The sequence below is a fragment of the Coffea arabica genome, chromosome 11e (genome assembly GCF_036785885.1).
Source record: "Coffea arabica cultivar ET-39 chromosome 11e, Coffea Arabica ET-39 HiFi, whole genome shotgun sequence".
NCBI lineage: Eukaryota > Viridiplantae > Streptophyta > Magnoliopsida > Gentianales > Rubiaceae > Coffea > Coffea arabica.
In genome coordinates this window covers 31988234-32009386 of record NC_092331.1, presented here as the reverse complement: position 1 = coordinate 32009386, position 21153 = coordinate 31988234, and the positions used below count along the sequence as shown (strand labels likewise).

Here is a 21153-nt window from a genome sequence, read left to right as displayed (position 1 = left end):
AGGGGTGCAACACGAGGACTTCCCAGGGGGTCGCCCATCCTAGTACTACTCTCGCCTAAGCACGCTTAACTTCGGAGTTCTGATGGGATCCGGTGCATTAATACTGGTATGATCGCACCCGCCATTTTCCTTTCGCTTTATTCCTTTAAACTACCCAGTCCTGAAAAGCAGTGTGGCTTTTCTAGACCGAAATTCATTTTAAACGTCAATACAAGCATTTTCCTCTTATCCTTTTATTTATTTACTTTATATTTTTTTTGTTATTGATTTGCACCTTATTTTTTTCACTCATCCCGCAACTCTAAATTATCATGAAATCAATCCTTCACGCTTGCGGTGATACATTTGCGCCGACAAATTTGAGCGACGATCCGGGCTTTGATCGAGCCGTACCGTTCCTGATTTGTCTCGCGCCTTCAGACCCGCCTTCATGCTTCGACAAGAACCAAAATATAAAGCAATCGTTCCGACGGAGCTAAATTACTACAGGATAAAGAACGAATAGGAAATTTGGATTTCGAAACAAAAATGAGAGTGCAACACGAGGACTTCCCAGGGGGTCACCCATCCTAGTACTACTCTCGCCCAAGCACGCTTAACTTCGGAGTTCTGATGGGATCCGGTGCATTAGTGCTGGTATGATCGCACCCGCCATGTTCCTTTCGCTTTATTCTTTTAAACCACCCCGTGCTGCGAAACAGTGTGGCTTTTCTAGATCGAAATTAATTTTAAGCGTCAATTCAAGCATTTTCCTCTTATCCTTTTATTTATTTACTTTATATTTCTTTTTGTTATTGATTTGCACCCTATTTTTTTCCCTCGTCCCGCAACTCTAAATTATCATGAAATCAATTCTTCACGCTTGCGGTGATTCATTTGCGCCGACAAATTTGAGCGACGATCCGGGCTTTGGTCGAGCAATACCGTTCCTGATTTGTCTCGCGCCTTCAGACCCGCCTTCATGCTTCGACAAGAAGCAAAATATAAAGCAATCGTTCCGACGGAGCTAAATTACTACAGGATAAAGAACGAATAGGAAATTTGGATTTCGAAACAAAAAAAAGAGGGGTGCAACACGAGGACTTCCCAGGGGGTCACCCATCCTAGTACTACTCTCGCCTAAGCACGCTTAACTTCGGAGTTCTGATGGGATCCGGTGCATTAATGCTGGTATGATCGCACCCGCCATTTTCCTTCCGCTTTATTCCTTTAAACTACCCAGTCCTGAAAAGCAGTGTGGCTTTTCTAGACCGAAATTCATTTTAAACGTCAATACAAGCATTTTCCTCTTATCCTTTTATTTATTTACTTTATATTTTTTTTGTTATTGATTTGCACCTTATTTTTTTCCCTCATCCCGCAACTCTAAATTATCATGAAATCAATCCTTCACGCTTGCGGTGATACATTTGCGCCGACAAATTTGAGCGACGATCCGGGCTTTGATCGAGCCGTACCGTTCCTGATTTGTCTCGCGCCTTCAGACCCGCCTTCATGCTTCGTCAAGAAGCAAAATATAAAGCAATCGTTCCGACGGAGCTAAATTACTACAGGATACAGAACGAATAGGAAATTTGGATTTCGAAACAAAAATGAGAGTGCAACACGAGGACTTCCCAGGGGGTCACCCATCCTAGTACTACTCTCGCCCAAGCACGCTGAACTTCGGAGTTCTGATGGGATCCGGTGCATTAGTGCTGGTATGATCGCACCCGCAATGTTCCTTTCGCTTTATTCTTTTAAAATACCCCGTCCTGCGAAGCAGTGTGGCTTTTCTAGACCGAAATTAATTTTAAGCATCAATTCTAGCATTTTCCTCTTATCATTTTATTTATTTACTTTATATTTTTTTTGTTATTGATATGCACCTTATTTTTTTCCCTCATCCCGCAACTCTAAATTATCATGAAATCAATCCTTCACGCTTGCGGTGATACATTTGCGCCCACAAATTTGAGCGACGATCCGGGCTTTGATCGAGCCGTACCGTTCCTGATTTGTCTCGCGCCTTCAGACCCGCCTTCATGCTTCGACAAGAAGCAAAATATAAAGCAATCATTCCGACGGAGCTAAATGACTACAGGATAAAGAACGAATAGGAAATTTGGATTTCGAAACAAAAAAGAGAGGGGTGCAACACGAGGACTTCCCAGGGGGTCACCCATCCTAGTACTATTCTCGCCCAAACACGCTTAACTTCGGAGTTCTGATGGGATCCGGTGCATTAGTGCTGGTATGATCGCACCCGCCATGTTCCTTTCGCTTTATTCTTTTAAACCACCCCGTGCTGCGAAACAGTGTGGCTTTTCTAGACCGAAATTCATTTTAAGCTTCGATTCAAGCATTTTCCTCTTATCCTTTTATTTATTTACTTTATATTTTTTTTGTTATTAATATGCACCTTATTTTTTTCCCTCATCCCGCAACTCTAAATTATCATGAAATCAATCCTTCACGCTTGCGGTGATACATTTGCGCCCACAAATTTGAGCGACGATCCGGGCTTTGATCGAACCGTACCGTTCCTGATTTGTCTCGCGCCTTCAGACCCGCCTTCATGCTTCGACAAGAAGCAAAATATAAAGCAATCGTTCCGACGGAGCTAAATTACTACAGGATAAAGAACGAATAGGAAATTTGGATTTCGAAACAAAAATGAGAGTGCAACACGAGGACTTCCCAGGGGGTCACCCATCCTAGTACTACTCTCGCCTAAGCACGCTTAACTTCGGAGTTCTGATGGGATCCGGTGCATTAATGCTGGTATGATCGCACCCGCCATTTTCCTTTCGCTTTATTCCTTTAAACTACCCAGTCCTGAAAAGCAGTGTGGCTTTTCTAGACCGAAATTCTTTTTAAGCGTCAATACAAGCATTTTTCCTCTTATCCTTTTATTTATTTACTTTATATTTTTTTTGTTATTGATTTGCACCTTATTTTTTTCCCTCATCCCGCAACTCTAAATTATCATGAAATCAATCCTTCACGCTTGCGGTGATACATTTGCGCCGACAAATTTGAGCGACGACCCGGGCTTTGATCGAGCCGTACCGTTCCTGATTTGTCTCGCGCCTTCAGACCCGCTTCATGCTTCGACAAGAAGCAAAATATAAAGCAATCGTTCCGACGGAGCTAAATTACTACAGGATAAAGAACGAATAGGAAATTTGGATTTCGAAACAAAAAAGAGAGGGGTGCAACACGAGGACTTCCCAGGGGGTCACCCATCCTAGTACTATTCTCGCCCAAACACGCTTAACTTCGGAGTTCTGATGGGATCCGGTGCATTAGTGCTGGTATGATCGCACCCGCCATGTTCCTTTCGCTTTATTCTTTTAAACCACCTCGTGCTGCGAAACAGTGTGGCTTTTCCAGACCGAAATTCATTTTAAGCTTCGATTCATGCATTTTCCTCTTATCCTTTTATTTATTTACTTTATATTTTTTTTGTTATTGATATGCACCTTATTTTTTTCCCTCATCCCGCAACTCTAAATTATCACGAAATCAATCCTTCATGCTTGCGGTGATACATTTGCGCCCACAAATTTGAGCGACGATCCGGGCTTTGATCGAACCGTACCGTTCCTGATTTGTCTCGCGCCTTCAGGCCCCCCTTCATGCTTCGACAAGAAGCAAAATATAAAGCAATCATTCCGACGGAGCTAAATTACTACAGGATAAAGAACGAATAGGAAATTTGGATTTCGAAACAAAAATGAGAGTGCAACACGAAGACTTCCCAGGGGGTCACCCATCCTAGTACTACTCTCGCCCAAGCACGCTTAACTTCGGAGTTCTGATGGGATCCGGTGCATTAGTGCTGGTATGATCGCACCCGCCATGTTCCTTTCGCTTTATTCTTTTAAAATACCCCGTCCTGCGAAGCAGTGTGGCTTTTCTAGACCGAAATTAATTTTAAGCGTCAATTCAAGCATTTTCCTCTTATCCTTTTATTTATTTACTTTACATTTTTTTTGTTATTGATATGCACCTTATTTTTTTCCCTCATTCCGCAACTCTAAATTATCATGAAATCAATCCTTCACGCTTGCGGTGATATATTTGCGCCCACAAATTTGAGCGACGATCCGGGCTTTGATCGAGCAATACCGTTCCTGATTTGTCTCGCGCCTTCAGACCCCCCTTCATGCTTCGACAAGAAGCAAAATATAAAGCAATCGTTCCGACGGAGCTAAATTACTACAGGATAAAGAACGAATAGGAAATTTGGATTTCGAAACAAAAATGAGAGTGCAACACGAGGACTTCCCAAGGGGTCACCCATCCTAGTACTACTCTCGCCCAAGCACGCTTAACTTCGGAGTTCTGATGGGATCCGGTGCATTAGTGCTGGTATGATCGCACCCGCCATGTTCCTTTCGCTTTATTCTTTTAAAATACCCCGTCCTGCGAAGCAGTGTGGCTTTTCTAGACCGAAATTAATTTTAAGCGTCAATTCAAGCATTTTCCTCTTATCCTTTTATTTATTTACTTTATATTTCTTTTTGTTATTGATTTCCACCTTATTTTTTTCCCTCATCCCGCAATTCTAAATTATCATGAAATCAATCCTTCACGCTTGCGGTGATACATTTGCGCCGACAAATTTGAGCGACGATCCGGGCTTTGATCGAGCCGTACCGTTCCTGATTTGTCTCGCGCCTTCAGACCCGCTTCATGCTTCGACAAGAAGCAAAATATAAAGCAATCGTTCCGACGGAGCTAAATTACTACAGGATAAAGAACGAATAGGAAATTTGGATTTCGAAACAAAAAAGAGAGGGGTGCAACACGAGGACTTCCCAGGGGGTCACCCATACTAGTACTACTCTCGCCCAAGCACGCTTAACTTCGGAGTTCTGATGGGTTCCGGTGCACTAGTGCTAGTATGATCGCACCCGCCATGTTCCTTTCGCTTTATTCTTTTAAACCACCCCGTGCTGCGAAACAGTGTGGCTTTTCTAGACCGAAATTCATTTTAAGCTTCAATTCAAGCATTTTCCTCTTATCCTTTTATTTATTTACTTTATATTTTTTTTTGTTATTGATTTGCAACCTATTTTTTTCCCTAATCCCGCAACTCTAAATTATCATGAAATCAATCCTTCACGCTTGCGGTGATACATTTGCGCCGACAAATTTGAGCGACGATCCGGGCTTTGATCGAGCAATACCGTTCCTGATTTGTCCCGCGCCTTCAGACCCGCCTTCATGCTTCGACAAGAAGCAAAATATAAAGCAATCATTCCGACGGAGCTAAATTACTACAGGATAAAGAACGAATAGGAAATTTGGATTTCGAAACAAAAAAAAGAGGGGTGCAACACGAGGACTTCCCAGGAGGTCACCCATCCTAGTACTACTCTCGCCTAAGCACGCTTAACTTCGGAGTTCTGATGGGATCCGGTGCATTAATGCTGGTATGATCGCACCCGCCATTTTCCTTTTGCTTTATTCCTTTAAACTACCCAGTCCTGAAAAGCAGTGTGGCTTTTCTAGACCGAAATTCATTTTAAGCGTCAATACAAGCATTTTCCTCTTATCCTTTTATTTATTTACTTTATATTTTTTTTGTTATTGATTTGCACCTTATTTTTTTCCCTCATCCCGCAACTCTAAATTATCATGAAATCAATCTTTCACGCTTGCGGTGATACATTTGCGCCGACAAATTTGAGCGACGATCCGGGCTTTGATCGAGCCGTACCATTCCTGATTTGTCTCGCGCCTTCAGACCCGCCTTCATGCTTCGACAAGAAGCAAAATATAAAGCAATCGTTCCGACGGAGCTAAATTACTACAGGATAAAGAACGAATAGGAAATTTGGATTTCGAAACAAAAAAGAGAGGGGTGCAACACGAGGACTTCCCAGGGGGTCACCCATCCTAGTACTATTCTCGCCCAAACACGCTTAACTTCGGAGTTCTGATGGGATCCGGTGCATTAGTGCTGGTATGATCGCACCAGCCATGTTCCTTTCGCTTTATTTTTTTAAACCACCCCGTGCTGCGAAACAGTGTGGCTTTTCTAGACCGAAATTCATTTTAAGCTTCGATTCAAGCATTTTCCTCTTATCCTTTTATTTATTTACTTTACATTTTTTTTGTTATTGATATGCACCTTATTTTTTTCCCTCATTCCGCAACTCTAAATTATCATGAAATCAATCCTTCACGCTTGCGGTGATACATTTGCGCCGACAAATTTGAGCGACGATCCGGGCTTTGATCGAGCCGTACCGTTCTTGATTTGTCTCGCGCCTTCAGACCCGCTTCATGCTTCGACAAGAAGCAAAATATAAAGCAATCGTTCCGACGGAGCTAAATTACTACAGGATAAAGAACGAATAGGAAATTTGGATTTCGAAACAAAAAAGAGAGGGGTGCAAGACGAGGACTTCCCAGGGGGTCACCCATCCTAGTACTACTCTCGCCCAAGCATGCTTAACTTCGGAGTTCTGATGGGATCCGGTGCACTAGTGCTGGTATGATCGCACCCGCCATGTTCCTTTCGCTTTATTCTTTTAAACCACCCCGTGCTGCGAAACAGTGTGGCTTTTCTAGACCGAAATTCATTTTAAGCTTCAATTCAAGCATTTTCCTCTTATCCTTTTATTTATTTACTTTATATTTTTTTTTGTTATTGATTTGCACACTATTTTTTTCCCTCATCCCGCAACTCTAAATTATCATGAAATCAATCCTTCACGCTTGCGGTGATACATTTGCGCCGACAAATTTGAGCGACGATCCGGGCTTTGATCGAGCAATACCGTTCCTGATTTGTCTCGCGCCTTCAGACCCGCCTTCATGCTTCGACAAGAAGCAAAATATAAAGCAATCGTTCTGACGGAGCTAAATTACTACAGGATAAAGAACGAATAGGAAATTTGGATTTCGAAACAAAAAAAAATTGGGGTGCAACACGAGGACTTCCCAGGGGGTCACCCATTCTAGTACTACTCTCGCCTAAGCACGCTTAACTTCGGAGTTCTGATGGGATCCGGTGCATTAATGCTGGTATGATCGCACCCGCCATTTTCCTTTCGCTTTATTCCTTTAAACTACCCAGTCCTGCGAAGCAGTGTGGCTTTTCTAGACCGAAATTCATTTTAAGCGTCAATTCAAGCATTTTCCTCTTATCCTTTTATTTATTTACTTTATATTTTTTTTGTTATTGATTTGCACCTTATTTTTTTCCCTCATCCCGCAACTCTAAATTATCATGAAATCAATCCTTCATGCTTGCGGTGATACATTTGCGCCCACAAATTTGAGCGACGATCCGGGCTTTGATCGAACCGTACCGTTCCTGATTTGTCTCGCGCCTTCAGACCCCCCTTCATGCTTCGACAAGAAGCAAAATATAAAGCAATCGTTCCGACGGAGCTAAATTACTACAGGATAAAGAACGAATAGGAAATTTGGATTTCGAAACAAAAATGAGAGTGCAACACGAGGACTTCCCAGGGGGTCACCCATCCTAGTACTACTCTCGCCCAAGCACGCTTAACTTCGGAGTTCTGATGGGATCCGGTGCATTAGTGCTGGTATGATCGCACCCGCCATGTTCCTTTCGCTTTATTCTTTTAAAATACCCCGTCCTGCGAAGCAGTGTGGCTTTTCTAGACCGAAATTAATTTTAAGCGTCAATTCAAGCATTTTCCTCTTATCCTTTTATTTATTTACTTTATATTTCTTTTTGTTATTGATTTGCACCTTATTTTTTTCCCTCATCCCGCAATTCTAAATTATCATGAAATCAATCCTTCACGCTTGCGGTGATACATTTGCGCCGACAAATTTGAGCGACGATCCGGGCTTTGATCGAGCCGTACCGTTCCTGATTTGTCTCGCGCCTTCAGACCCGCTTCATGCTTCGACAAGAATCAAAATATAAAGCAATCGTTCCGACGGAGCTAAATTACTACAGGATAAAGAACGAATAGGAAATTTGGATTTCGAAACAAAAAAGAGAGGGGTGCAACACGAGGACTTCCCAGGGGGTCACCCATCCTAGTACTACTCTCGCCCAAGCACGCTTAACTTCGGAGTTCTGATGGGATCCGGTGCACTAGTGCTAGTATGATCGCACCCGCCATGTTCCTTTCGCTTTATTCTTTTAAACCACCCCGTGCTGCGAAACAGTGTGGCTTTTCTAGACCGAAATTCATTTTAAGCTTCAATTCAAGCATTTTCCTCTTATCCTTTTATTTATTTACTTTATATTTTTTTTTGTTATTGATTTGCAACCTATTTTTTTCCCAAATCCCGCAACTCTAAATTATCATGAAATCAATCCTTCACGCTTGCGGTGATACATTTGCGCCGACAAATTTGAGCGACGATCCGGGCTTTGATCGAGCAATACCGTTCCTGATTTGTCCCGCGCCTTCAGACCCGCCTTCATGCTTCGACAAGAAGCAAAATATAAATCAATCATTCCGACGGAGCTAAATTACTACAGGATAAAGAACGAATAGGAAATTTGGATTTCGAAACAAAAAAAAGAGGGGTGCAACACGAAGACTTCCCAGGAGGTCACCCATCCTAGTACTACTCTCGCCTAAGCACGCTTAACTTCGGAGTTCTGATGGGATCCGGTGCATTAATGCTGGTATGATCGCACCCGCCATTTTCCTTTTGCTTTATTCCTTTAAACTACCCAGTCCTGAAAAGCAGTGTGGCTTTTCTAGACCGAAATTCATTTTAAGCGTCAATACAAGCATTTTCCTCTTATCCTTTTATTTATTTACTTTATATTTTTTTTGTTATTGATTTGCACCTTATTTTTTTCCCTCATCCCGCAACTCTAAATTATCATGAAATCAATCTTTCACGCTTGCGGTGATACATTTGCGCCGACAAATTTGAGCGACGATCCGGGCTTTGATCGAGCCGTACCATTCCTGATTTGTCTCGCGCCTTCAGACCCGCCTTCATGCTTCGACAAGAAGCAAAATATAAAGCAATCGTTCCGACGGAGCTAAATTACTACAGGATAAAGAACGAATAGGAAATTTGGATTTCGAAACAAAAAAGAGAGGGGTGCAACACGAGGACTTCCCAGGGGGTCACCCATCCTAGTACTATTCTCGCCCAAACACGCTTAACTTCGGAGTTCTGATGGGATCCGGTGCATTAGTGCTGGTATGATCGCACCCGCCATGTTCCTTTCGCTTTATTTTTTTAAACCACCCCGTGCTGCGAAACAGTGTGGCTTTTCTAGACCGAAATTCATTTTAAGCTTCGATTCAAGCATTTTCCTCTTATCCTTTTATTTATTTACTTTACATTTTTTTTGTTATTGATATGCACCTTATTTTTTTCCCTCATTCCGCAACTCTAAATTATCATGAAATCAATCCTTCACGCTTGCGGTGATACATTTGCGCCGACAAATTTGAGCGACGATCCGGGCTTTGATCGAGCCGTACCGTTCTTGATTTGTCTCGCGCCTTCAGACCCGCTTCATGCTTCGACAAGAAGCAAAATATAAATCAATCGTTCCGACGGAGCTAAATTACTACAGGATAAAGAACGAATAGGAAATTTGGATTTCGAAACAAAAAAGAGAGGGGTGCAAGACGAGGACTTCCCAGGGGGTCACCCATCCTAGTACTACTCTCGCCCAAGCACGCTTAACTTCGGAGTTCTGATGGGATCCGGTGCACTAGTGCTGGTATGATCGCACCCGCCATGTTCCTTTCGCTTTATTCTTTTAAACCACCCCGTGCTGCGAAACAGTGTGGCTTTTCTAGACCGAAATTAATTTTAAGCTTCAATTCAAGCATTTTCCTCTTATCCTTTTATTTATTTACTTTATATTTTTTTTTGTTATTGGTTTGCACACTATTTTTTTCCCTCATCCCGCAACTCTAAATTATCATGAAATCAATCCTTCACGCTTGCGGTGATACATTTGCGCCGACAAATTTGAGCGACGATCCGGGCTTTGATCGAGCAATACCGTTCCTGATTTGTCTCGCGCCTTCAGACCCGCCTTCATGCTTCGACAAGAAGCAAAATATAAAGCAATCGTTCTGACGGAGCTAAATTACAACAGGATAAAGAACGAATAGGAAATTTGGATTTCGAAACAAAAAAAAATTGGGGTGCAACACGAGGACTTCCCAGGGGGTCACCCATTCTAGTACTACTCTCGCCTAAGCACGCTTAACTTCGGAGTTCTGATGGGATCCGGTGCATTAATGCTGGTATGATCGAACCCGCCACTTTCCTTTCGCTTTATTCCTTTAAACTACCCAGTCCTGCGAAGCAGTGTGGCTTTTCTAGACCGAAATTCATTTTAAGCGTCAATTCAAGCATTTTCCTCTTATCCTTTTATTTATTTACTTTATATTTTTTTTGTTATTGATTTGCACCTTATTTTTTTCCCTCATCCCGCAACTCTAAATTATCATGAAATCAATCCTTCATGCTTGCGGTGATACATTTGCGCCCACAAATTTGAGCGACGATCCGGGCTTTGATCGAACCGTACCGTTCCTGATTTGTCTCGCGCCTTCAGACCCCCCTTCATGCTTCGACAAGAAGCAAAATATAAAGCAATCGTTCCGACGGAGCTAAATTACTACAGGATAAAGAACGAATAGGAAATTTGGATTTCGAAACAAAAATGAGAGTGCAACACGAGAACTTCCCAGGGGGTCACCCATCCTAGTACTACTCTCGCCCAAGCACGCTTAACTTCGGAGTTCTGATGGGATCCGGTGCATTAGTGCTGGTATGATCGCACCCGCCATGTTCCTTTCGCTTTATTCTTTTAAAATACCCCGTCCTGCGAAGCAGTGTGGCTTTTCTAGACCGAAATTAATTTTAAGCGTCAATTCAAGCATTTTCCTCTTATCCTTTTATTTATTTACTTTATATTTCTTTTTGTTATTGATTTGCACCTTATTTTTTTCCCTCATCCCGCAATTCTAAATTATCATGAAATCAATCCTTCACGCTTGCGGTGATACATTTGCGCCGACAAATTTGAGCGACGATCCGGGCTTTGATCGAGCCGTACCGTTCCTGATTTGTCTCGCGCCTTCAGACCCGCTTCATGCTTCGACAAGAATCAAAATATAAAGCAATCGTTCCGACGGAGCTAAATTACTACAGGATAAAGAACGAATAGGAAATTTGGATTTCGAAACAAAAAAGAGAGGGGTGCAACACGAGGACTTCCCAGGGGGTCACCCATCCTAGTACTACTCTCGCCCAAGCACGCTTAACTTCGGAGTTCTGATGGGATCCGGTGCACTAGTGCTAGTATGATCGCACCCGCCATGTTCCTTTCGCTTTATTCTTTTAAACCACCCCGTGCTGCGAAACAGTGTGGCTTTTCTAGACCGAAATTCATTTTAAGCTTCAATTCAAGCATTTTCCTCTTATCCTTTTATTTATTTACTTTATATTTTTTTTTTGTTATTGATTTGCAACCTATTTTTTTCCCTCATCCCGCAACTCCAAATTATCATGAAATCAATCCTTCACGCTTGCGGTGATACATTTGCGCCGACAAATTTGAGCGACGATCCGGGCTTTGATCGAGCAATACCGTTCCTGATTTGTCCCGCGCCTTCAGACCCGCCTTCATGCTTCGACAAGAAGCAAAATATAAAGCAATCGTTCCGACGGAGCTAAATTACTACAGGATAAAGAACGAATAGGAAATTTGGATTTCGAAACAAAAAAAAGAGGGGTGCAACACGAGGACTTCCCAGGGGGTCACCCATCCTAGTACTACTCTCGCCTAAGCACGCTTAACTTCGGAGTTATGATGGGATCCGGTGCATTAATGCTGGTATGATCGCACCCGCCATTTTCCTTTCGTTTTATTCCTTTAAACTACCCAGTCCTGAAAAGCAGTGTGGCTTTTCTAGACCGAAATTCATTTTAAGCGTCAATACAAGCATTTTCCTCTTATCCTTTTATTTATTTACTTTATATTTTTTTTGTTATTGATTTGCACCTTATTTTTTTCCCTCATCCCGCAACTCTAAATTATCATGAAATCAATCTTTCACGCTTGCGGTGATACATTTGCGCCGACAAATTTGAGCGACGATCCGGGCTTTGATCGAGCCGTACCGTTCCTGATTTGTCTCGCGCCTTCAGACCCGCCTTCATGCTTCGACAAGAAGCAAAATATAAAGCAATCGTTCCGACGGAGCTAAATTACTACAGGATAAAGAACGAATAGGAAATTTGGATTTCGAAACAAAAAAGAGAGGGGTGCAACACGAGGACTTCCCAGGGGGTCACCCATCCTAGTACTATTCTCGCCCAAACACGCTTAACTTCGGAGTTCTGATGGGATCCGGTGCATTAGTGCTGGTATGATCGCACCCGCCATGTTCCTTTCGCTTTATTTTTTTAAACCACCCCGTGCTGCGAAACAGTGTGGCTTTTCTAGACCGAAATTCATTTTAAGCTTCGATTCAAGCATTTTCCTCTTATCCTTTTATTTATTTACTTTATATTTTTTTTGTTATTGATATGCACCTTATTTTTTTCCCTCATCCCGCAACTCTAAATTATCATGAAATCAATCCTTCACGCTTGCGGTGATACATTTGCGCCCACAAATTTGAGCGACGATCCGGGCTTTGATCGAGCCGTACCGTTCCTGATTTGTCTCGCGCCTTCAGACCCGCCTTCATGCTTCGACAAGAAGCAAAATATAAAGCAATCATTCCGACGGAGCTAAATTACTACAGGATAAAGAACGAATAGGAAATTTGGATTTCGAAACAAAAAAAAATTGGGGTGCAACACGAGGACTTCACAGGGGGTCACCCATCCTAGTACTACTCTCGCCTAAGCACGCTTAACTTCGGAGTTCTGATGGGATCCGGTGCATTAATGCTGGTATGATCGCACCCGCCATTTTCCTTTTGCTTTATTCCTTTAAACTACCCAGTCCTGAAAAGCAGTGTGGCTTTTCTAGACCGAAATTCATTTTAAGCGTCAATACAAGCATTTTCCTCTTATCCTTTTATTTATTTACTTTATATTTTTTTTGTTATTGATTTGCACCTTATTTTTTTCCCTCATCCCGCAACTCTAAATTATCATGAAATCAATCTTTCACGCTTGCGGTGATACATTTGCGCCGACAAATTTGAGCGACGATCCGGGCTTTGATCGAGCCGTACCATTCCTGATTTGTCTCGCGCCTTCAGACCCGCCTTCATGCTTCGACAAGAAGCAAAATATAAAGCAATCGTTCCGACGGAGCTAAATTACTACAGGATAAAGAACGAATAGGAAATTTGGATTTCGAAACAAAAAAGAGAGGGGTGCAACACGAGGACTTCCCAGGGGGTCACCCATCCTAGTACTTTTCTCGCCCAAACACGCTTAACTTCGGAGTTCTGATGGGATCCGGTGCATTAGTGCTGGTATGATCGCACCCGCCATGTTCCTTTCGCTTTATTTTTTTAAACCACCCCGTGCTGCGAAACAGTGTGGCTTTTCTAGACCGAAATTCATTTTAAGCTTCGATTCAAGCATTTTCCTCTTATCCTTTTATTTATTTACTTTACATTTTTTTTGTTATTGATATGCACCTTATTTTTTTCCCTCATTCCGCAACTCTAAATTATCATGAAATCAATCCTTCACGCTTGCGGTGATACATTTGCGCCGACAAATTTGAGCGACGATCCGGGCTTTGATCGAGCCGTACCGTTCTTGATTTGTCTCGCGCCTTCAGACCCGCTTCATGCTTCGACAAGAAGCAAAATATAAAGCAATCGTTCCGACGGAGCTAAATTACTACAGGATAAAGAACGAATAGGAAATTTGGATTTCGAAACAAAAAAGAGAGGGGTGCAAGACGAGGACTTCCCAGGGGGTCACCCATCCTAGTACTACTCTCGCCCAAGCACGCTTAACTTCGGAGTTCTGATGGGATCCGGTGCACTAGTGCTGGTATGATCGCACCCGCCATGTTCCTTTCGCTTTATTCTTTTAAACCACCCCGTGCTGCGAAACAGTGTGGCTTTTCTAGACCGAAATTCATTTTAAGCTTCAATTCAAGCATTTTCCTCTTATCCTTTTATTTATTTACTTTATATTTTTTTTTGTTATTGGTTTGCACACTATTTTTTTCCCTCATCCCGCAACTCTAAATTATCATGAAATCAATCCTTCACGCTTGCGGTGATACATTTGCGCCGACAAATTTGAGCGACGATCCGGGCTTTGATCGAGCAATACCGTTCCTGATTTGTCTCGCGCCTTCAGACCCGCCTTCATGCTTCGACAAGAAGCAAAATATAAAGCAATCGTTCTGACGGAGCTAAATTACTACAGGATAAAGAACGAATAGGAAATTTGGATTTCGAAACAAAAAAAAATTGGGGTGCAACACGAGGACTTCCCAGGGGGTCACCCATTCTAGTACTACTCTCGCCTAAGCACGCTTAACTTCGGAGTTCTGATGGGATCCGGTGCATTAATGCTGGTATGATCGCACCCGCCATTTTCCTTTCGCTTTATTCCTTTAAACTACCCAGTCCTGCGAAGCAGTGTGGCTTTTCTAGACCGAAATTCATTTTAAGCGTCAATTCAAGCATTTTCCTCTTATCCTTTTATTTATTTACTTTATATTTTTTTTGTTATTGATTTGCACCTTATTTTTTTCCCTCATCCCGCAACTCTAAATTATCATGAAATCAATCCTTCATGCTTGCGGTGATACATTTGCGCCCACAAATTTGAGCGACGATCCGGGCTTTGATCGAACCGTACCGTTCCTGATTTGTCTCGCGCCTTCAGACCCCCCTTCATGCTTCGACAAGAAGCAAAATATAAAGCAATCGTTCCGACGGAGCTAAATTACTACAGGATAAAGAACGAATAGGAAATTTGGATTTCGAAACAAAAATGAGAGTGCAACACGAGAACTTCCCAGGGGGTCACCCATCCTAGTACTACTCTCGCCCAAGCACGCTTAACTTCGGAGTTCTGATGGGATCCGGTGCATTAGTGCTGGTATGATCGCACCCGCCATGTTCCTTTCGCTTTATTCTTTTAAAATACCCCGTCCTGCGAAGCAGTGTGGCTTTTCTAGACCGAAATTAATTTTAAGCGTCAATTCAAGCATTTTCCTCTTATCCTTTTATTTATTTACTTTATATTTCTTTTTGTTATTGATTTGCACCTTATTTTTTTCCCTCATCCCGCAATTCTAAATTATCATGAAATCAATCCTTCACGCTTGCGGTGATACATTTGCGCCGACAAATTTGAGCGACGATCCGGGCTTTGATCGAGCCGTACCGTTCCTGATTTGTCTCGCGCCTTCAGACCCGCTTCATGCTTCGACAAGAATCAAAATATAAAGCAATCGTTCCGACGGAGCTAAATTACTACAGGATAAAGAACGAATAGGAAATTTGGATTTCGAAACAAAAAAGAGAGGGGTGCAACACGAGGACTTCCCAGGGGGTCACCCATCCTAGTACTACTCTCGCCCAAGCACGCTTAACTTCGGAGTTCTGATGGGATCCGGTGCACTAGTGCTAGTATGATCGCACCCGCCATGTTCCTTTCGCTTTATTCTTTTAAACCACCCCGTGCTGCGAAACAGTGTGGCTTTTCTAGACCGAAATTCATTTTAAGCTTCAATTCAAGCATTTTCCTCTTATTCTTTTATTTATTTACTTTATATTTTTTTTTTGTTATTGATTTGCAACCTATTTTTTTCCCTCATCCCGCAACTCCAAATTATCATGAAATCAATCCTTCACGCTTGCGGTGATACATTTGCGCCGACAAATTTGAGCGACGATCCGGGCTTTGATCGAGCAATACCGTTCCTGATTTGTCCCGCGCCTTCAGACCCGCCTTCATGCTTCGACAAGAAGCAAAATATAAAGCAATCGTTCCGACGGAGCTAAATTACTACAGGATAAAGAACGAATAGGAAATTTGGATTTCGAAACAAAAAAAAGAGGGGTGCAACACGAGGACTTCCCAGGGGGTCACCCATCCTAGTACTACTCTCGCCTAAGCACGCTTAACTTCGGAGTTATGATGGGATCCGGTGCATTAATGCTGGTATGATCGCACCCGCCATTTTCCTTTCGTTTTATTCCTTTAAACTACCCAGTCCTGAAAAGCAGTGTGGCTTTTCTAGACCGAAATTCATTTTAAGCGTCAATACAAGCATTTTCCTCTTATTCTTTTATTTATTTACTTTATATTTTTTTTGTTATTGATTTGCACCTTATTTTTTTCCCTCATCCCGCAACTCTAAATTATCATGAAATCAATCTTTCACGCTTGCGGTGATACATTTGCGCCGACAAATTTGAGCGACGATCCGGGCTTTGATCGAGCCGTACCGTTCCTGATTTGTCTCGCGCCTTCAGACCCGCCTTCATGCTTCGACAAGAAGCAAAATATAAAGCAATCGTTCCGACGGAGCTAAATTACTACAGGATAAAGAACGAATAGGAAATTTGGATTTCGAAACAAAAAAGAGAGGGGTGCAACACGAGGACTTCCCAGGGGGTCACCCATCCTAGTACTATTCTCGCCCAAACACGCTTAACTTCGGAGTTCTGATGGGATCCGGTGCATTAGTGCTGGTATGATCGCACCCGCCATGTTCCTTTCGCTTTATTTTTTTAAACCACCCCGTGCTGCGAAACAGTGTGGCTTTTCTAGACCGAAATTCATTTTAAGCTTCGATTCAAGCATTTTCCTCTTATCCTTTTATTTATTTACTTTATATTTTTTTTGTTATTGATATGCACCTTATTTTTTTCCCTCATCCCGCAACTCTAAATTATCATGAAATCAATCCTTCACGCTTGCGGTGATACATTTGCGCCCACAAATTTGAGCGACGATCCGGGCTTTGATCGAGCCGTACCGTTCCTGATTTGTCTCGCGCCTTCAGACCCGCCTTCATGCTTCGACAAGAAGCAAAATATAAAGCAATCATTCCGACGGAGCTAAATTACTACAGGATAAAGAACGAATAGGAAATTTGGATTTCGAAACAAAAAAAAATTGGGGTGCAACACGAGGACTTCACAGGGGGTCACCCATCCTAGTACTACTCTCGCCTAAGCACGCTTAACTTCGGAGTTCTGATGGGATCCGGTGCATTAATGCTGGTATGATCGCACCCGCCATTTTCCTTTTGCTTTATTCCTTTAAACTACCCAGTCCTGAAAAGCAGTGTGGCTTTTCTAGACCGAAATTCATTTTAAGCGTCAATACAAGCATTTTCCTCTTATCCTTTTATTTATTTACTTTATATTTTTTTTGTTATTGATTTGCACCTTATTTTTTTCCCTCATCCCGCAACTCTAAATTATCATGAAATCAATCTTTCACGCTTGCGGTGATACATTTGCGCCGACAAATTTGAGCGACGATCCGGGCTTTGATCGAGCCGTACCATTCCTGATTTGTCTCGCGCCTTCAGACCCGCCTTCATGCTTCGACAAGAAGCAAAATATAAAGCAATCGTTCCGACGGAGCTAAATTACTACAGGATAAAGAACGAATAGGAAATTTGGATTTCGAAACAAAAAAGAGAGGGGTGCAACACGAGGACTTCCCAGGGGGTCACCCATCCTAGTACTATTCTCGCCCAAACACGCTTAACTTCGGAGTTCTGATGGGATCCGGTGCATTAGTGCTGGTATGATCGCACCCGCCATGTTCCTTTCGCTTTATTTTTTTAAACCACCCCGTGCTGCGAAACAGTGTGGCTTTTCTAGACCGAAATTCATTTTAAGCTTCGATTCAAGCATTTTCCTCTTATCCTTTTATTTATTTACTTTACATTTTTTTTGTTATTGATATGCACCTTATTTTTTTCCCTCATTCCGCAACTCTAAATTATCATGAAATCAATCCTTCACGCTTGCGGTGATACATTTGCGCCGACAAATTTGAGCGACGATCCGGGCTTTGATCGAGCCGTACCGTTCTTGATTTGTCTCGCGCCTTCAGACCCGCTTCATGCTTCGACAAGAAGCAAAATATAAAGCAATCGTTCCGACGGAGCTAAATTACTACAGGATAAAGAACGAATAGGAAATTTGGATTTCGAAACAAAAAAGAGAGGGGTGCAAGACGAGGACTTCCCAGGGGGTCACCCATCCTAGTACTACTCTCGCCCAAGCACGCTTAACTTCGGAGTTCTGATGGGATCCGGTGCACTAGTGCTGGTATGATCGCACCCGCCATGTTCCTTTCGCTTTATTCTTTTAAACCACCCCGTGCTGCGAAACAGTGTGGCTTTTCTAGACCGAAATTCATTTTAAGCTTCAATTCAAGCATTTTCCTCTTATCCTTTTATTTATTTACTTTATATTTTTTTTTGTTATTGGTTTGCACACTATTTTTTTCCCTCATCCCGCAACTCTAAATTATCATGAAATCAATCCTTCACGCTTGCGGTGATACATTTGCGCCGACAAATTTGAGCGACGATCCGGGCTTTGATCGAGCAATACCGTTCCTGATTTGTCTCGCGCCTTCAGACCCGCCTTCATGCTTCGACAAGAAGCAAAATATAAAGCAATCGTTCTGACGGAGCTAAATTACTACAGGATAAAGAACGAATAGGAAATTTGGATTTCGAAACAAAAAAAAATTGGGGTGCAACACGAGGACTTCCCAGGGGGTCACCCATTCTAGTACTACTCTCGCCTAAGCACGCTTAACTTCGGAGTTCTGATGGGATCCGGTGCATTAATGCTGGTATGATCGCACCCGCCATTTTCCTTTCGCTTTATTCCTTTAAACTACCCAGTCCTGCGAAGCAGTGTGGCTTTTCTAGACCGAAATTCATTTTAAGCGTCAATTCAAGCATTTTCCTCTTATCCTTTTATTTATTTACTTTATATTTTTTTTGTTATTGATTTGCACCTTATTTTTTTCCCTCATCCCGCAACTCTAAATTATCATGAAATCAATCCTTCATGCTTGCGGTGATACATTTGCGCCCACAAATTTGAGCGACGATCCGGGCTTTGATCGAACCGTACCGTTCCTGATTTGTCTCGCGCCTTCAGACCCCCCTTCATGCTTCGACAAGAAGCAAAATATAAAGCAATCGTTCCGACGGAGCTAAATTACTACAGGATAAAGAACGAATAGGAAATTTGGATTTCGAAACAAAAATGAGAGTGCAACACGAGAACTTCCCAGGGGGTCACCCATCCTAGTACTACTCTCGCCCAAGCACGCTTAACTTCGGAGTTCTGATGGGATCCGGTGCATTAGTGCTGGTATGATCGCACCCGCCATGTTCCTTTCGCTTTATTCTTTTAAAATACCCCGTCCTGCGAAGCAGTGTGGCTTTTCTAGACCGAAATTAATTTTAAGCGTCAATTCAAGCATTTTCCTCTTATCCTTTTATTTATTTACTTTATATTTCTTTTTGTTATTGATTTGCACCTTATTTTTTTCCCTCATCCCGCAATTCTAAATTATCATGAAATCAATCCTTCACGCTTGCGGTGATACATTTGCGCCGACAAATTTGAGCGACGATCCGGGCTTTGATCGAGCCGTACCGTTCCTGATTTGTCTCGCGCCTTCAGACCCGCTTCATGCTTCGACAAGAATCAAAATATAAAGCAATCGTTCCGACGGAGCTAAATTACTACAGGATAAAGAACGAATAGGAAATTTGGATTTCGAAACAAAAAAGAGAGGGGTGCAACACGAGGACTTCCCAGGGGGTCACCCATCCTAGTACTACTCTCGCCCAAGCACGCTTAACTTCGGAGTTCTGATGGGATCCGGTGCACTAGTGCTAGTATGATCGCACCCGCCATGTTCCTTTCGCTTTATTCTTTTAAACCACCCCGTGCTGCGAAACAGTGTGGCTTTTCTAGACCGAAATTCATTTTAAGCTTCAATTCAAGCATTTTCCTCTTATCCTTTTATTTATTTACTTTATATTTTTTTTTTGTTATTGATTTGCAACCTATTTTTTTCCCTCATCCCGCAACTCCAAATTATCATGAAATCAATCCTTCACGCTTGCGGTGATACATTTGCGCCGACAAATTTGAGCGACGATCCGGGCTTTGATCGAGCAATACCGTTCCTGATTTGTCCCGCGCCTTCAGACCCGCCTTCATGCTTCGACAAGAAGCAAAATATAAAGCAATCGTTCCGACGGAGCTAAATTACTACAGGATAAAGAACGAATAGGAAATTTGGATTTCGAAACAAAAAAAAGAGGGGTGCAACACGAGGACTTCCCAGGGGGTCACCCATCCTAGTACTACTCTCGCCTAAGCACGCTTAACTTCGGAGTTATGATGGGATCCGGTGCATTAATGCTGGTATGATCGCACCCGCCATTTTCCTTTCGTTTTATTCCTTTAAACTACCCAGTCCTGAAAAGCAGTGTGGCTTTTCTAGACCGAAATTCATTTTAAGCGTCAATACAAGCATTTTCCTCTTATTCTTTTATTTATTTACTTTATATTTTTTTTGTTATTGATTTGCACCTTATTTTTTTCCCTCATCCCGCAACTCTAAATTATCATGAAATCAATCTTTCACGCTTGCGGTGATACATTTGCGCCGACAAATTTGAGCGACGATCCGGGCTTTGATCGAGCCGTACCGTTCCTGATTTGTCTCGCGCCTTCAGACCCGCCTTCATGCTTCGACAAGAAGCAAAATATAAAGCAATCGTTCCGACGGAGCTAAATTACTACAGGATAAAGAACGAATAGGAAATTTGGATTTCGAAACAAAAAAGAGAGGGGTGCAACACGAGGACTTCCCAGGGGGTCACCCATCCTAGTACTATTCTCGCCCAAACACGCTTAACTTCGGAGTTCTGATGGGATCCGGTGCATTAGTGCTGGTATGATCGCACCCGCCATGTTCCTTTCGCTTTATTTTTTTAAACCACCCCGTGCTGCGAAACAGTGTGGCTTTTCTAGACCGAAATTCATTTTAAGCTTCGATTCAAGCATTTTCCTCTTATCCTTTTATTTATTTACTTTATATTTTTTTTGTTATTGATATGCACCTTATTTTTTTCCCTCATCCCGCAACTCTAAATTATCATGAAATCAATCCTTCACGCTTGCGGTGATACATTTGCGCCCACAAATTTGAGCGACGATCCGGGCT

The 21153-nt window shown here is 42.4% G+C and overlaps 40 non-coding genes across 40 annotated transcripts; all 40 read right to left on the bottom strand.

Moving 5' to 3' along the window:
* Position 1: 1 nt before the first annotated feature.
* On the bottom strand, positions 2 to 120 carry LOC140031699 (5S ribosomal RNA). Its single transcript, XR_011835622.1, has one exon. It is a non-coding gene; the product is annotated as a 5S ribosomal RNA (ribosomal RNA).
* Positions 121 to 531: 411 nt separating this feature from the next.
* LOC140029946 (5S ribosomal RNA) lies at positions 532 to 650 on the bottom strand. Its single transcript, XR_011833861.1, has one exon. It is a non-coding gene; the product is annotated as a 5S ribosomal RNA (ribosomal RNA).
* Positions 651 to 1065: 415 nt separating this feature from the next.
* Positions 1066 to 1184, bottom strand: LOC140031454 (5S ribosomal RNA). Its single transcript, XR_011835376.1, has one exon. It is a non-coding gene; the product is annotated as a 5S ribosomal RNA (ribosomal RNA).
* Positions 1185 to 1595: 411 nt separating this feature from the next.
* LOC140031456 (5S ribosomal RNA) lies at positions 1596 to 1714 on the bottom strand. Its single transcript, XR_011835378.1, has one exon. It is a non-coding gene; the product is annotated as a 5S ribosomal RNA (ribosomal RNA).
* Positions 1715 to 2128: 414 nt separating this feature from the next.
* Positions 2129 to 2247, bottom strand: LOC140030984 (5S ribosomal RNA). Its single transcript, XR_011834904.1, has one exon. It is a non-coding gene; the product is annotated as a 5S ribosomal RNA (ribosomal RNA).
* Positions 2248 to 2658: 411 nt separating this feature from the next.
* LOC140031573 (5S ribosomal RNA) lies at positions 2659 to 2777 on the bottom strand. Its single transcript, XR_011835494.1, has one exon. It is a non-coding gene; the product is annotated as a 5S ribosomal RNA (ribosomal RNA).
* Positions 2778 to 3191: 414 nt separating this feature from the next.
* LOC140030982 (5S ribosomal RNA) lies at positions 3192 to 3310 on the bottom strand. The gene has a single exon (XR_011834902.1). It is a non-coding gene; the product is annotated as a 5S ribosomal RNA (ribosomal RNA).
* Positions 3311 to 3721: 411 nt separating this feature from the next.
* On the bottom strand, positions 3722 to 3840 carry LOC140030937 (5S ribosomal RNA). The gene has a single exon (XR_011834856.1). It is a non-coding gene; the product is annotated as a 5S ribosomal RNA (ribosomal RNA).
* A 411-nt stretch (positions 3841 to 4251) lies between these two features.
* Positions 4252 to 4370, bottom strand: LOC140030617 (5S ribosomal RNA). The gene has a single exon (XR_011834532.1). It is a non-coding gene; the product is annotated as a 5S ribosomal RNA (ribosomal RNA).
* Positions 4371 to 4784: 414 nt separating this feature from the next.
* Positions 4785 to 4903, bottom strand: LOC140032082 (5S ribosomal RNA). The gene has a single exon (XR_011836008.1). It is a non-coding gene; the product is annotated as a 5S ribosomal RNA (ribosomal RNA).
* A 415-nt stretch (positions 4904 to 5318) lies between these two features.
* On the bottom strand, positions 5319 to 5437 carry LOC140031322 (5S ribosomal RNA). The gene has a single exon (XR_011835243.1). It is a non-coding gene; the product is annotated as a 5S ribosomal RNA (ribosomal RNA).
* A 414-nt stretch (positions 5438 to 5851) lies between these two features.
* On the bottom strand, positions 5852 to 5970 carry LOC140031500 (5S ribosomal RNA). The gene has a single exon (XR_011835422.1). It is a non-coding gene; the product is annotated as a 5S ribosomal RNA (ribosomal RNA).
* A 413-nt stretch (positions 5971 to 6383) lies between these two features.
* Positions 6384 to 6502, bottom strand: LOC140031702 (5S ribosomal RNA). The gene has a single exon (XR_011835625.1). It is a non-coding gene; the product is annotated as a 5S ribosomal RNA (ribosomal RNA).
* A 416-nt stretch (positions 6503 to 6918) lies between these two features.
* On the bottom strand, positions 6919 to 7037 carry LOC140031634 (5S ribosomal RNA). The gene has a single exon (XR_011835556.1). It is a non-coding gene; the product is annotated as a 5S ribosomal RNA (ribosomal RNA).
* A 411-nt stretch (positions 7038 to 7448) lies between these two features.
* LOC140029945 (5S ribosomal RNA) lies at positions 7449 to 7567 on the bottom strand. Its single transcript, XR_011833860.1, has one exon. It is a non-coding gene; the product is annotated as a 5S ribosomal RNA (ribosomal RNA).
* Positions 7568 to 7981: 414 nt separating this feature from the next.
* LOC140031223 (5S ribosomal RNA) lies at positions 7982 to 8100 on the bottom strand. Its single transcript, XR_011835144.1, has one exon. It is a non-coding gene; the product is annotated as a 5S ribosomal RNA (ribosomal RNA).
* A 415-nt stretch (positions 8101 to 8515) lies between these two features.
* On the bottom strand, positions 8516 to 8634 carry LOC140031657 (5S ribosomal RNA). The gene has a single exon (XR_011835580.1). It is a non-coding gene; the product is annotated as a 5S ribosomal RNA (ribosomal RNA).
* A 414-nt stretch (positions 8635 to 9048) lies between these two features.
* LOC140030981 (5S ribosomal RNA) lies at positions 9049 to 9167 on the bottom strand. Its single transcript, XR_011834901.1, has one exon. It is a non-coding gene; the product is annotated as a 5S ribosomal RNA (ribosomal RNA).
* A 413-nt stretch (positions 9168 to 9580) lies between these two features.
* LOC140031427 (5S ribosomal RNA) lies at positions 9581 to 9699 on the bottom strand. Its single transcript, XR_011835348.1, has one exon. It is a non-coding gene; the product is annotated as a 5S ribosomal RNA (ribosomal RNA).
* Positions 9700 to 10115: 416 nt separating this feature from the next.
* On the bottom strand, positions 10116 to 10234 carry LOC140032411 (5S ribosomal RNA). The gene has a single exon (XR_011836337.1). It is a non-coding gene; the product is annotated as a 5S ribosomal RNA (ribosomal RNA).
* A 411-nt stretch (positions 10235 to 10645) lies between these two features.
* Positions 10646 to 10764, bottom strand: LOC140029825 (5S ribosomal RNA). Its single transcript, XR_011833740.1, has one exon. It is a non-coding gene; the product is annotated as a 5S ribosomal RNA (ribosomal RNA).
* A 414-nt stretch (positions 10765 to 11178) lies between these two features.
* On the bottom strand, positions 11179 to 11297 carry LOC140031222 (5S ribosomal RNA). Its single transcript, XR_011835143.1, has one exon. It is a non-coding gene; the product is annotated as a 5S ribosomal RNA (ribosomal RNA).
* Positions 11298 to 11713: 416 nt separating this feature from the next.
* On the bottom strand, positions 11714 to 11832 carry LOC140032378 (5S ribosomal RNA). The gene has a single exon (XR_011836304.1). It is a non-coding gene; the product is annotated as a 5S ribosomal RNA (ribosomal RNA).
* Positions 11833 to 12246: 414 nt separating this feature from the next.
* Positions 12247 to 12365, bottom strand: LOC140030980 (5S ribosomal RNA). The gene has a single exon (XR_011834900.1). It is a non-coding gene; the product is annotated as a 5S ribosomal RNA (ribosomal RNA).
* A 415-nt stretch (positions 12366 to 12780) lies between these two features.
* LOC140031660 (5S ribosomal RNA) lies at positions 12781 to 12899 on the bottom strand. Its single transcript, XR_011835583.1, has one exon. It is a non-coding gene; the product is annotated as a 5S ribosomal RNA (ribosomal RNA).
* A 414-nt stretch (positions 12900 to 13313) lies between these two features.
* Positions 13314 to 13432, bottom strand: LOC140031321 (5S ribosomal RNA). The gene has a single exon (XR_011835242.1). It is a non-coding gene; the product is annotated as a 5S ribosomal RNA (ribosomal RNA).
* A 413-nt stretch (positions 13433 to 13845) lies between these two features.
* LOC140031425 (5S ribosomal RNA) lies at positions 13846 to 13964 on the bottom strand. Its single transcript, XR_011835346.1, has one exon. It is a non-coding gene; the product is annotated as a 5S ribosomal RNA (ribosomal RNA).
* A 416-nt stretch (positions 13965 to 14380) lies between these two features.
* LOC140031633 (5S ribosomal RNA) lies at positions 14381 to 14499 on the bottom strand. The gene has a single exon (XR_011835555.1). It is a non-coding gene; the product is annotated as a 5S ribosomal RNA (ribosomal RNA).
* Positions 14500 to 14910: 411 nt separating this feature from the next.
* LOC140029824 (5S ribosomal RNA) lies at positions 14911 to 15029 on the bottom strand. The gene has a single exon (XR_011833739.1). It is a non-coding gene; the product is annotated as a 5S ribosomal RNA (ribosomal RNA).
* Positions 15030 to 15443: 414 nt separating this feature from the next.
* Positions 15444 to 15562, bottom strand: LOC140031220 (5S ribosomal RNA). The gene has a single exon (XR_011835141.1). It is a non-coding gene; the product is annotated as a 5S ribosomal RNA (ribosomal RNA).
* Positions 15563 to 15978: 416 nt separating this feature from the next.
* On the bottom strand, positions 15979 to 16097 carry LOC140032377 (5S ribosomal RNA). The gene has a single exon (XR_011836303.1). It is a non-coding gene; the product is annotated as a 5S ribosomal RNA (ribosomal RNA).
* A 414-nt stretch (positions 16098 to 16511) lies between these two features.
* On the bottom strand, positions 16512 to 16630 carry LOC140030979 (5S ribosomal RNA). Its single transcript, XR_011834899.1, has one exon. It is a non-coding gene; the product is annotated as a 5S ribosomal RNA (ribosomal RNA).
* Positions 16631 to 17045: 415 nt separating this feature from the next.
* Positions 17046 to 17164, bottom strand: LOC140031659 (5S ribosomal RNA). Its single transcript, XR_011835582.1, has one exon. It is a non-coding gene; the product is annotated as a 5S ribosomal RNA (ribosomal RNA).
* A 414-nt stretch (positions 17165 to 17578) lies between these two features.
* Positions 17579 to 17697, bottom strand: LOC140030978 (5S ribosomal RNA). The gene has a single exon (XR_011834898.1). It is a non-coding gene; the product is annotated as a 5S ribosomal RNA (ribosomal RNA).
* Positions 17698 to 18110: 413 nt separating this feature from the next.
* Positions 18111 to 18229, bottom strand: LOC140031424 (5S ribosomal RNA). The gene has a single exon (XR_011835345.1). It is a non-coding gene; the product is annotated as a 5S ribosomal RNA (ribosomal RNA).
* Positions 18230 to 18645: 416 nt separating this feature from the next.
* On the bottom strand, positions 18646 to 18764 carry LOC140031632 (5S ribosomal RNA). Its single transcript, XR_011835554.1, has one exon. It is a non-coding gene; the product is annotated as a 5S ribosomal RNA (ribosomal RNA).
* Positions 18765 to 19175: 411 nt separating this feature from the next.
* LOC140029823 (5S ribosomal RNA) lies at positions 19176 to 19294 on the bottom strand. The gene has a single exon (XR_011833738.1). It is a non-coding gene; the product is annotated as a 5S ribosomal RNA (ribosomal RNA).
* A 414-nt stretch (positions 19295 to 19708) lies between these two features.
* On the bottom strand, positions 19709 to 19827 carry LOC140031219 (5S ribosomal RNA). The gene has a single exon (XR_011835140.1). It is a non-coding gene; the product is annotated as a 5S ribosomal RNA (ribosomal RNA).
* A 416-nt stretch (positions 19828 to 20243) lies between these two features.
* Positions 20244 to 20362, bottom strand: LOC140032376 (5S ribosomal RNA). Its single transcript, XR_011836302.1, has one exon. It is a non-coding gene; the product is annotated as a 5S ribosomal RNA (ribosomal RNA).
* A 414-nt stretch (positions 20363 to 20776) lies between these two features.
* LOC140030976 (5S ribosomal RNA) lies at positions 20777 to 20895 on the bottom strand. Its single transcript, XR_011834896.1, has one exon. It is a non-coding gene; the product is annotated as a 5S ribosomal RNA (ribosomal RNA).
* Between the last annotated feature and the right edge of the window lie 258 nt (positions 20896 to 21153).